Source organism: Cupressus sempervirens, chromosome 2 (assembly GCF_028749045.1).
Source record: "Cupressus sempervirens isolate cs-2001-9-10 chromosome 2, ASM2874904v1, whole genome shotgun sequence".
Classification (NCBI taxonomy): Eukaryota; Viridiplantae; Streptophyta; class Pinopsida; order Cupressales; family Cupressaceae; genus Cupressus; species Cupressus sempervirens.
Window position 1 is genome coordinate 451,368,876 of NC_143119.1, and position 11,571 is coordinate 451,380,446.

General features: G+C 33.5%; 1 pseudogene; it reads left to right on the plus strand.

The window, feature by feature from the left end:
* The window catches only part of LOC149573002 (uncharacterized), a 12,433-nt pseudogene extending 9,068 nt beyond the window's left edge, over positions 1-3,365 (plus strand).
* The last annotated feature ends 8,206 nt before the right edge of the window (positions 3,366-11,571 follow it).

The following is an 11,571-nucleotide window of genomic DNA, read 5'->3' on the forward strand; positions in this document are numbered from 1 at the left end:
TCAATTAATGCTGAAAGGTTTGGCCAAGACAGTTTTAAAGGAACCTAGAAAAATGATAGGCTACAAGAAACTCCAGTAGATGTACAACCCTTACTTCCATTATTTCAAGATAATGTTGGACAGTTTGGATACTCTTCATTAGCAACAAGGTTTCTTGCACGCAATATCAACAAGACAAAAAAGGAGCCAACTACAATGCAAATGGTTAATGTAGATACAGAAAAAAATCAATTAAACCTCTCCTTTATTATCTTCAATCAACATGGGGATAACCATCTCTGATAATAGGGAATCCTATAATGTACAATGGACTGACACAGCTGGGTGTCATAACACAAAAATGCTTGAGAATTTAAGCAATGATCTTGTAACTTCTATTGTTGTGATATATGCTTTTCTTTAACCAGAAATCTTCAGCATGACCCCTTGTTGATTCTTGAGATATGCACTGTTTGACATTTTTTTTTCAATTTACCAGAGCATTGGACGAGTCTTGGAAGCACTTCACCTATATTTACATCTCTTTCTTAATGAATCTACCATTCTGATTTAGCACATCAATTTTTATCCAAGATCATATCAAACTTTTAGGTTTTCTTTCTTGTTTGTGACTGTTCCAGAATTAATAGGAATAGGGTATTGTAGTATGGATACTTTGGTTTTTAACATTGTATTGCACATAAATAGTGAAAGGGAAGAAGTTCTTGCAATAAAAATCCAATCCTAGGGATCACCTTCTTGTGTAGTGGTTTGTTGGTTCCACAGTAAATTGTGCAACTAAGGTTCAAATTCCTGCTTGGTCCAAATGCTATTAATGTTGTCTTGGGATCAAAAGTGGGTCCTAATCCCATTGTTTACCTACCAAAAGAAAATCAATCTTGAAATCCCTTTATTGGGTTTACTTTCTTGAATATTTTAAATTGGTTGTATGCGGGCATTTTATAAATCATTTTGTGAAAATGTACTTATAACTTCATGGATTTTTTGAGACATTTTCTCTTTTTCTCTAGTAGAACTTCCTAGAATGTTAGTTTTGTGGTCACTAGATCTTGGTTATCCCAATAATGTTGTTCTTTGCCTTACTAGGGATAGGGTTTTAGGTTCTTAGTTTCTATTTATAGTTGTTTGATAAGTTTCATGGTTATTTGATCCACAAATTACATTGTCACATGTTTTCAAGTTTGTCATTCTGAATCTTGTTATGCATGCATGTAATAGCATAGAAGATGGAAGATAGGTTGTTGGAAAGGATTATCATGTTTTGGATCACAGAAATGAGCATGTCAGATTGTACCAGCATCACGTACTCCAGAAGGAAATACATCAGCTAATCAAGGAAATGGATCTCAACTAGATGGTGTTGCTAATCAACTCATAGGTTTAAATCCATCCTTACTGGCACCTCCCTCTTCCCCAACTTCATTTACAAATTCAGGCAATCCTTCTACCATTCAGTCACCAAATGTTTTCTTGTCTTTGTCTGCCAATGTTTGTTCACCTGGTGGACCAACATCAACCATGTTTGCTACAAGAGCATATGCACATGAGACTCAATTGGTATCACCTCCTATTTTCTCAACATTTACTACTAAACCTTCAACTACTCCATTAACTCCCCCACTCGAATTAGCTCATCTCACAACTCCATCATCCCCAGATGTGCCTTTTGCTCAATTACTTGCATCTTCATTAGATGTAAAAATTGTCAATAAGGAGAATGGTGTGACTTTCTCATGCTCTCCTTATAAAACATCAAGTTAAGTTGCTACAAGTGATCTTCAAGCTGCATACCAACTATAACCAGGGAGCCCTACTAGTCAACTAGTATCACCAAAGCTAGGAGTTTCTGGTTCTGGTTCACCATTTCCTGAGCTTGAGTTTCCTAGACATTAGAATACATCCCTGGCTAGTCAAGACACCTTATACAAGTATGAACCATCCAAGTTTTACCATGACATACCCTCCCCTAGAAGTTTTTTTGTGTCACAAGATTCATGTCATTTTGACTCTACCAAGTCGGCAGGGTTATGCTTGGATCAGTCTCAGCCAATATGTCAGTCTGGGGGAAAACAATTTGATTCTTCCCAAGAAAAAGATGATTTATCTGATAATGGTGAGCATGCACAACATAATTGGCATATGGAACCTAATAAACTAGACATGGAACAGATTGAAGCATTTAGAGCATCCTTTGGATTCAGTGCCGATGAAGTTACAACTCTAATCGTGATGTTACAGAAGTTCTAGGGGATAGCCTTGGGGCACATAAATCAAATGATGTAGAATTTGAAGCCTTTGACAGGAGAAATATAAAGACTGAAACACAGATGACAAATGGAGCTTTCTTTGATTCTGGATATGGAGTTTTATTGATGGATCACAAAGGACACAATCTAGAGGGACAAAGCATGGGTAATACAATTTACAAACTTCCATCTCTATTATAGTGAATATCTAATATTCTTTGAAAATTCTCTATAGTGGCATTCTCATGATTTGTTTGTGGTCAGTGAAAATTCCTCCTTTTATATAATATAATTCTCTTTACTTTTATTAAAAGAATATGGCTAATATCATTTGTAAAATTTAGTGCTCTATTGAACTTATTGGAGATGAGATTGAGATTACAGTACTAGCAGATGGGGAATTGCATTTAATATTGAAAGCCTGCATTCTTCCCTGCAAATTAAAAAATTTCTCTGTTTCTTTACAGCTAACTCAAAACATAATTGGCAATTAGGATGAAATGAGGCCAACTGTGCAAGTGAAGAAAAAGATTGCACTGAAGTTGATATACTGGAGAAATTTTCAAGGCTCGGAGAGTTCAAATTTGATGAAAAAATTGGAACAGATTCATCAAGTTCAATTATAGAAAAGTGGACAAGATATAAAGAAAAAAGGACTGCAGAGAATGGACTAAGAGGTCATGAATTTTTTTGCATGAAACAACCACAAGTAAGTTGTAATTGATAATGTGATCTCTAACTCTTTCCCATTTGTTAGGAGAAATAATGGATATACTTTTTAAAGAATTTTTTTAGTGGTTTCTGGGAAGGTTGGGAGGGTGTTGAGATTGAGAAGCATTCACTCTCTGTTATGGACTTCTAGTTTCTTTATTGATCTAGAATTGTGTGCCTTTCACAAAGTTTGAATTCATTTGAAATTGTTTTTTTTTAGTTTTTAATTTGTAAACTTTAGGACTTTGAGAAATTGAATGAGTTACTATTTACCAATAGAGTGTATTGTTGCTTCCACAATCATGAAATCTTCCATGGTAGGCTTTTAATGTGGTATGTGCACTATTACAAGTGTTTTTGAGATTTGTTTATACAGTGCAATATTCTCTGGCATACTATGCACTATAGCACACTGCATTGGCATGTCAACTGTTTACGTTTATACTATCTCTTTTCGAAGGGTGACTATACCTTCCCACACACACATACACACACATATATTAACTCTTAGTGCAACATGATACTTTAATGTGTATTCATGAAACTTATGCATAAAAGTTTATACCTCTGGTAGCCTGTACTTAGCATACTGCTTTGGCACTCTCACCATGTACATTTAATCTCTTTGCATTCCCTTATTGTGTATTAATTTTTGCTTCTAGTGTGTTGTACATGGATTATAATATTCAGTGTTTAATCTTTAAACTTGCTTCTTCAATTCTTTTTGCAAACCTATCATATTAAGGATGACTCTTTCTTGTAGCATCAAATTGCAACTCAAGGTTTCTGCTGTCAACTGTCGAGTTTACATAAGACCAACTCAGTTCTTTTATTGAATTCATTTGATAACTAAGTCTACCATATACAAAAGAGATAGTGTGTTTACATGTTTGAGTCATTAGTGATTGATTCTGATCCAATCATTTTAAGGAGCATGTCAGTAATTAATTATGAAATAGACCTTGGTGATGATTTTATTGTCTCAAAATGTAGCAAATAACGTTTACAGTGGATTCCAACTAAATTTCTTGTCATCCTATGCCAACAACTCACCAGTTTCTATAAAATTCATTGTTAGTTCAGATTCATGTAATTGACCATTATATTAGTAATTGACTTTAGTGGTTGTAGGTCTTCCTATTTTCATATTTTGAGGTCTTCAATCATTTTCCCCAATCACTGTCTTACAAACACCATCCCGGTTATTTGAACCTAAAAACTATGAAATAAGGAATAAAATGCATGAAAAGAATAGTACACAACTTCCTTAAGATTCCTACATCATGATCAATCGAGAGCCAAACTCAAATATCATTTCAAAGGTATTGGTTATGATTGTACCCGAGGAATAGTGGCTAGTTAATAGAGAAAAAACTTGTTACTCTTGATTAGCTGCTTGGATGGATCTGCAATGTTCTACAGAGGAAGCTGTAAATTAATTTGTTTCTATGTGGTGTGCTAGACATAGATTTAGTTGATAAATATCTTCACTAAAAATTGCATATTTTTGTTAATGTTCTAAGCTTAAATGAAGTAATATAGGTACTTGAAGCAAAAAAGTTACCGATTTTCATGTGTCAAGCTAGACTGAATTTATGACATTTTCTTAAAGCTTCTTTTGATTAATACTTACAGTCATCAATTACTTTTTCAGCTAAAGCGGTGAGCATTACCTTGTTACATTGAAACAATTCAACAGGAGATCAATGCAAATATGTGGGGCATACTTGTTGATTGGCATATCTGTTATATGGGCCACAATCATAGAATTCAAAGGCATCAACACAAGAGACTTCTGAAAGCCTTCCTCTCGCTCCTTGGGAAGTGGAGCAATCACAAAATACATCACAAGGTGTAGATAATCTGCAAGGACCTCCCATATATGATAGCAATGTTATAATAGTTATTCCCCCTCCTCCAGCAAAGCATAATCAGAGACAACAATTTTTTCAGGAGCAACAAGCTTTGGGTTCTGGCCAGTCTACACATGGTTACATTGAATCAACACATGATGAGTTGATATCAAGGACACAAAACATCTCCATTCATGATGGAACTTACAATGATGCATATCCACAATAGTCTTAAACTTCCAGCAAATAAGTTAAACCTGAAGATAAGCTGTTTGAAGACCTAGTTGACTTTGCCAAGGCAAAAAGTAAAGCTTCACCCAGTAAAAGTGAAAGTTTTTAAAAATTAGAGGTTGTTCTCTGGGATGGTTTGTACTACATATATTCAAGTAGCTTGCTACAAGTGATGGTTTAGGTGTAGCATCAATTTTATTGAAGCCATTGTATAGTCTTTTGTTCAATTGAGGTTTAGTACTCATTATGTGTTATATTATTCCTAGTGCACTACAATTTAATTTATTTTTTGTTACTTTTATTTTCTGATATGAAATTCCTTTTGAAGATTTATATATTGAAACAAAATTATGTTCTTACCTAGAAGGTAAATGATTTTAGTAATAGTGCCAAAAGATCCATATATATATTGCAATGTATTGTTGAAGCTTGTTCTGTTTCAGATCTCAAGTAGTGTGTGAGCATTATCTTTTCTTATCATAGTATTTGTGGGAAGTAATTGCCTATGTGGCCTTGCACTATTCTCTAGTTCACAATTTGATTGTGGCATTTTTTTCGAAGCAAAGCTTTATAATTACAAATCTAGGATATTTTAATAGATTGTATACTTGTGTGAGGGGATAAAACCCATTTTGGTGTCCTATAATAAGATAACTATATATAGAAACTCAATCATTTAGACATTTAGTATGGACTTGAGCTATCTTGATGGAACTATTTCTAATAAGAGTAGGAAAGAATGGTTACTGTTGATGTTTTTCAGACATTCTATAAAATAGTTCACATGCCTTGCATATGATTTAACATTTTGCATGCATCCTATACTCTCTCATCCGGCTGATGATGGATTACAGAGAGTGGTATGAAACGATGATGCTAAAAGACACACACAATCAAATGCGAAACGAAATTGCATTACAAATGGATTGTGGAAATATGATATTGTTAATTTTGCATGCATGTCTACCAAGAAAATCACAACTTAAACATATATGTTTAAGTTGTTATTTTCCTGGTAGACATGCATGCAAAATTGAGTGGTCTGAAACAATGATGCTAAAAGAAACACACAATCAAATGCAAAATGAAATTGCATTACAAATGGATTGTGGAAATCTGATATTGTTAATTTTGCATGCATTTCTACCAGGAAAATCACAACTTAAACATATATGTTTAAGTTGTGATTTTCCTGGTAGACATGCATGCAAAATTAACAATATCAGATTTCCACAATCCATTTGTAATGCAATTTCATTTTGGATTTGATTGTGTGTGTCTTTTAGCATCATCATTTCAGACCACTCTCCGTAATCAGCTGAATGAGAGAGTGCAAGATGCATGCAAAATGTCATATCATATGCAAGGCATGTGAACTATTTTATAGAATGCTTAAAAAAAATTTTACACCCACGTGTTGGTAGAAATTTCTACCTTCATTGGTCAAAATTCCTTCTTTCATTGGTCAAAATTTTTGACCTTCATTGGTCAAAATTTCTACCTTCATTCGTCAAAATTTTTGACGTTCATTGGTCAAAATTTCTACCTTTATTGGTCAAGATTTTCTACCTTCATTGGTCAAAATTTCTACCTTTATTGGTCAAAAATTTCTTCCTTCATTGGTCAAAATTTCTACCTTCATTGGTCAAAATTTCGACCAATTCCTGACAGAACTTGCACCATGGCTATAGAAGTTTTTCAACCAATGTATTGGTCAAAATTTCGAACCAATGGGTTGGTCGAACTTGGTCAAAGTTTGGTTGAAAATTGGGTCAAAATTTTGACCAATAATGGTCGAAAAATGGTCTCAAACATACTAGTGTACCCATAAATAGAAAATGTAGGATATTTCAAGGGACTTTGATCAGCTCATCAAGACGACAAGGGGGGAGAGAACACTGGGTCAGCACATTGATAGGCTCTTCAAGGTTATTGGCAATGCGAAAGAGGCAAACAACTTGATGAAGTGTGCACCCAACAATTGAAACCAAGAATAGGAACCTTGATCAGTTAAGAAAAGATCTTTAAAAAAGGATGGATGGTTTGGATGCTAGAGTGAGTAACATGGAGAAGATAGTCAAGAAATAGGTAGATCAAAACTGCATTATTTTGAAGACTGTGGCTGATAATTTCAACATCTTGCTGAACAAGATGGAATGGAGTAGAGGCCAAGACTCCCCTATTGTGAATGAGGACTAGGGCCCGAGAAAGTGCACAAGGTCTAATTCCAAAAAGACTAAAGGAGTGGAAGCAAAAAATCTGGATGAAATGAGAGCTTTTGCAAAAAATATGAACATACTGGTAGACCAAGCTGTAGACCTGTTGAAGACCCTGTAGCTGTCCAGGGGTTGTACTTTTGCTTTCCTTTTGCTATCATTTTGTGCATAGATGTACTCTAGCCTCCTATTTTTTCACTTTTTTTGTATGTCCTTTGAGGCCTTTTGTTCTCTAAACTTTTATGTTCTTATTTTTTTGATACTTTGCTAAAGGTTTCGGGTCCTTTAAAACCTATTTTTATGTAATCAAAATAGGGCTCACTTCAAAAGAGTGAAAATTGGTGACACAATGCTAGTGGTTTTTCCCAAATTGGGTTTCCACATTAAATCCTAGCGTGAAAATTATGTGGGTGTTATTATGATGTTTTATTGATTAAAACTTACATTCTGCATCTTTTTTATTTTAAGAACAGTGGACAACTAGCTAATGTTGCAAATAATTTACATTAGAGACCAAGCAATGGAATGATAAGTTCTAAATTTGTTTAAGTGTTTGTTTGTTTAATTGGTACATCTGGACCTTGGATAATTGATTCATGCCACACCCCCCCCCCCCCCCCCACAACTCTTAGTTATTCTAAATATTCCAACTATTGGTATTAGAGACTTGGTGCTAAAGCTAAAGATCATGGCATATAAAAGTGAGGTACCAAAGTTGAACAAAATTTTTAAAATTTCTGTATGGTTGAAGTTGATGAGGCTACATATAGCTAATATTGGTGATGTTGCATTGAATTTTCTAGATAATGCACACGTGGACATAACAACAGTACCCATAACTACTCAACTACTGAGAAAAAAAGAAAGAACATAATCAATCAATGTTGGATATTTCTTCAGCCCTAAGCTATGTTGAGTTTGATGACCTAAAATATTGCAATAATTCAAAGAAAATTTGGGTTAAATTGAAGATGATCTATGGAGGAGATGATTATGTCTTTAAAGCCAAATCATAAAGTCTAAGAGATATGTTTGATGAAATGAAAATGAAAAAAGGTGAGAACATAGTGCAATATTGAACAAGAATCAAAGAAGTTATCAATGTTATTAAAGGAGCCAATGGAAGGATTGAAGATGAAAAAATAATATGCAAGGTATCAAGAACTCTACTTCATATTTATGCCATTAGGATTTCTAGAATACAAGAGCTAAGATGTACACCAGGTAATGACCTAACCCTAGAAGGTGTAATTGGTAGGCTTATTGCTTTTTAGATGTCTAATTTTGATAACTACACTCTTGCTACTATTGCATCTTCTTTTAAATCACAATTGGTCTTTAACAAGAAAGGACAAGGAAAACATGTGAAAAATTACAGTGATACTTTTGATAATGAAATTGATGAACTTGAGGCAATGATAGCTAGGATATTTGGAAGAGGCAAAGAAAAATACAAAGGTAAACTTCCCATAATCTATTTTTCATGCAACAAGGTTGGTCATATTGCTGCAAGGTGTTGTGATAGAGAAGACAAGGATGAATGAAAAGAAAGCAAGTACAAAGGAAGAAGAGATGACTGTGACTTCAAGAAGAATAAGAACTACAAGGAAAAAGGTAAGAAATCTTGTTAAATTGTTGAAGAAGAAAATGATACTGAATCTAAAAATAATGATGAAGAGGTAGTCTATATTTCTATGGAAAAATATTTTGATGAAGATGACAAATTTTTTTAAATTTCTTATGTGAACAAAAGTGATAAATGGATAATTGATAGTGGTTGCTCTAATCACATTACTGGCATGATATAAGTAAATTTGAGGACATTGGACCATACAAAGGTGGTTGTGTAAAATTTGGTAATAATATTCCATGTCTTGTGAAAAGTAAAGGGATAATTAAACTAATTGATAAGATCAAATGTGGCAATGTTTATTGGGTTGAAGGACTTTACTATAATGTTTGGAGTGTTTTAGAGTTAAACAAATCAAGTTATAGAGTTAAATTCCATTACAAAAAGGCCAAAATATTTGATACTAATGGTAAACTAATTGGAAGTGGTGATCAAACAAGAGGTAACATGTTCTACCTAGATTTCTCTGATGAGACATGTTTGTTTGCACAATATGAAGATATTTGGTTATGGCACAAAATTTTATGTCATGTAAACTTTGACAATTTGGTTAGCATTAGTAAAATGAAATGAGTAAGAGGTTTTCCAAAACTAAAGAAACCTGGCAATGCTATGTGTAAACAATTTCAATTGGGAAAAATGATAAAGTCTAGTTTCAAGAGTAAACAAAGCTCACCTGATGATATTTTTGGAATTGGTCCATATTGACTTATGTGGACCTATTAGAGTTTAAAGCTACCATGGAGACAAATATTACATTCTATTTGTTGATGACTATTCTAGAATGATGACTATGATGTTTCTTAAAGAAAAATATGATGTTTTTCATTTATTTAAGTGGTATTTGGCCAGAGTTGAAAAGGAGACAGGGAAGAGTCTGAAGTGTTTGAGATTTGGCAGAGGTGGTGAATTTATTTACAATGAGTTCAACATATTCTACAATGAAAAAGGAATCAAAAGATAGATGTCTACACTGAAGACCCCTCCTCATAATGGAATAGCTAAAAGGAGAAATAGATCAATTATGGATTGTGCTAGAACAATGATGATGGAGAAGAATGTGTCACATAAATACTAGAGAGAAGTTGTGAGTATAGTTATTTATACTCTAAACAGAGTGAAAGTCAAGAAAGGTACAAATGCTACACCTTTTGAATTATGGTATGGATATGCACCTCATGTGAAATATTTTAATTTTTTTGAAAGCAAAGGTTACATGATTAAAAATAATAGGAATGGAAAACATGATGCTAAAAGTGATGAAGGTATATTCCTAGGATATTCCACAAAGAGAAAATATCATAAGTGTTTGAACTCTAACACTAAGAATATTGTGGAAAGTGTAAATGTGAAAGTTGATGAATATATAGAGAAAAATGAAGTTGAATGCAAGACATAACATGAAAATTATAGTTCATTCATATATGTGAATGATAATGCTCTAGGCACTCCACTTGAACAAGAAATCAAAGCTACAAATCCTTAGCAGTCTGGGAACACCAAGTTACAACAACAAGTTGCCAACAAATAGACTATGGGTGTCAAGCAACATATAGATGATGTCAAGTCATAGATAAAGGAAGTCAAACAATAGGAAGGTAATGAAAAGCATGCATAACTTGAACTAGAACCTAAACAAGAAAGAGATAATGAGCTTGAAATTATTTTTCAAGATTAACCTATTGAAGAACAAAGAAGAAACAATCTCGTGTTAGTAAAATATGTCAAAAGACATCATTCACCTACAAAAATCATTGGAGATAAAGAGTCTCATGTTATGACAAGCAAAAGACTCAAAATTGATAGATGTTTACATTGCGATTTTAAGCTCAAATATGTCGAAGATGCTTTGGAGAATGAAGATTGGATACAAGCTATGAATGAAGAAATTGAATAGATTGAAAAGAACAAAACATGGTCTCTAGTACCTAGACCTAAAGACAAAACTTTTATTGGAACAAAGTGGGTATCTAGGAACAAGTTGAATGAGAAAGGTGAAGTCAAAAAGAATAAAGTTTGATTGATATGCGAAGGATATGCATAAGGGGAAGGTATTGACTATCGAGAAATATTTTCCCCAGCAACGAGATTAGAAGGAGTAAGAACATTGCCTGCATATTTTGCTTGCAAAGGATTCAAGGTCTATCAAATGGATGTTAAATCTACATTTCTAAATGGGATAGTTGAGGAATAAGTATACATAGATCAGCTTGAAGGATTTGTGGATCCTGACAAGAATAATATGGTATGAAAGTTGAGCAAATCTTTATATGGATTGAAACAAGCTCCAAGGGCGTGGTATGAAAGACTGCATAGTTATTTGGTGAAGATTAGTTTTTCAAGGACAAATGATAACATAAATCTATATTTGAAGACTGGAAAGAATAATGAGGTATTTTTATCTAAAATTTTTTATTATAATATCCTATTTGGAGGAGAGGAAGCATTATGAAAAACTTTTACTAATGAGATGAAAAAGGAATTTGAAATGCCAATGTTTGGTGAGATCAAATTCTTTCTTGGTTTACAAGTATAACAAATGAAGTAAGGTATCTTCATTACTCTGTCCAAATATATCAAGGAGATACTAAATTTTTTTGGGATGGAAGATTCTAAACCAGTGGGCACACCTATGGTTACTAGACACAAACTATCTAAGAATGATGATTTTGTTGATATGAACT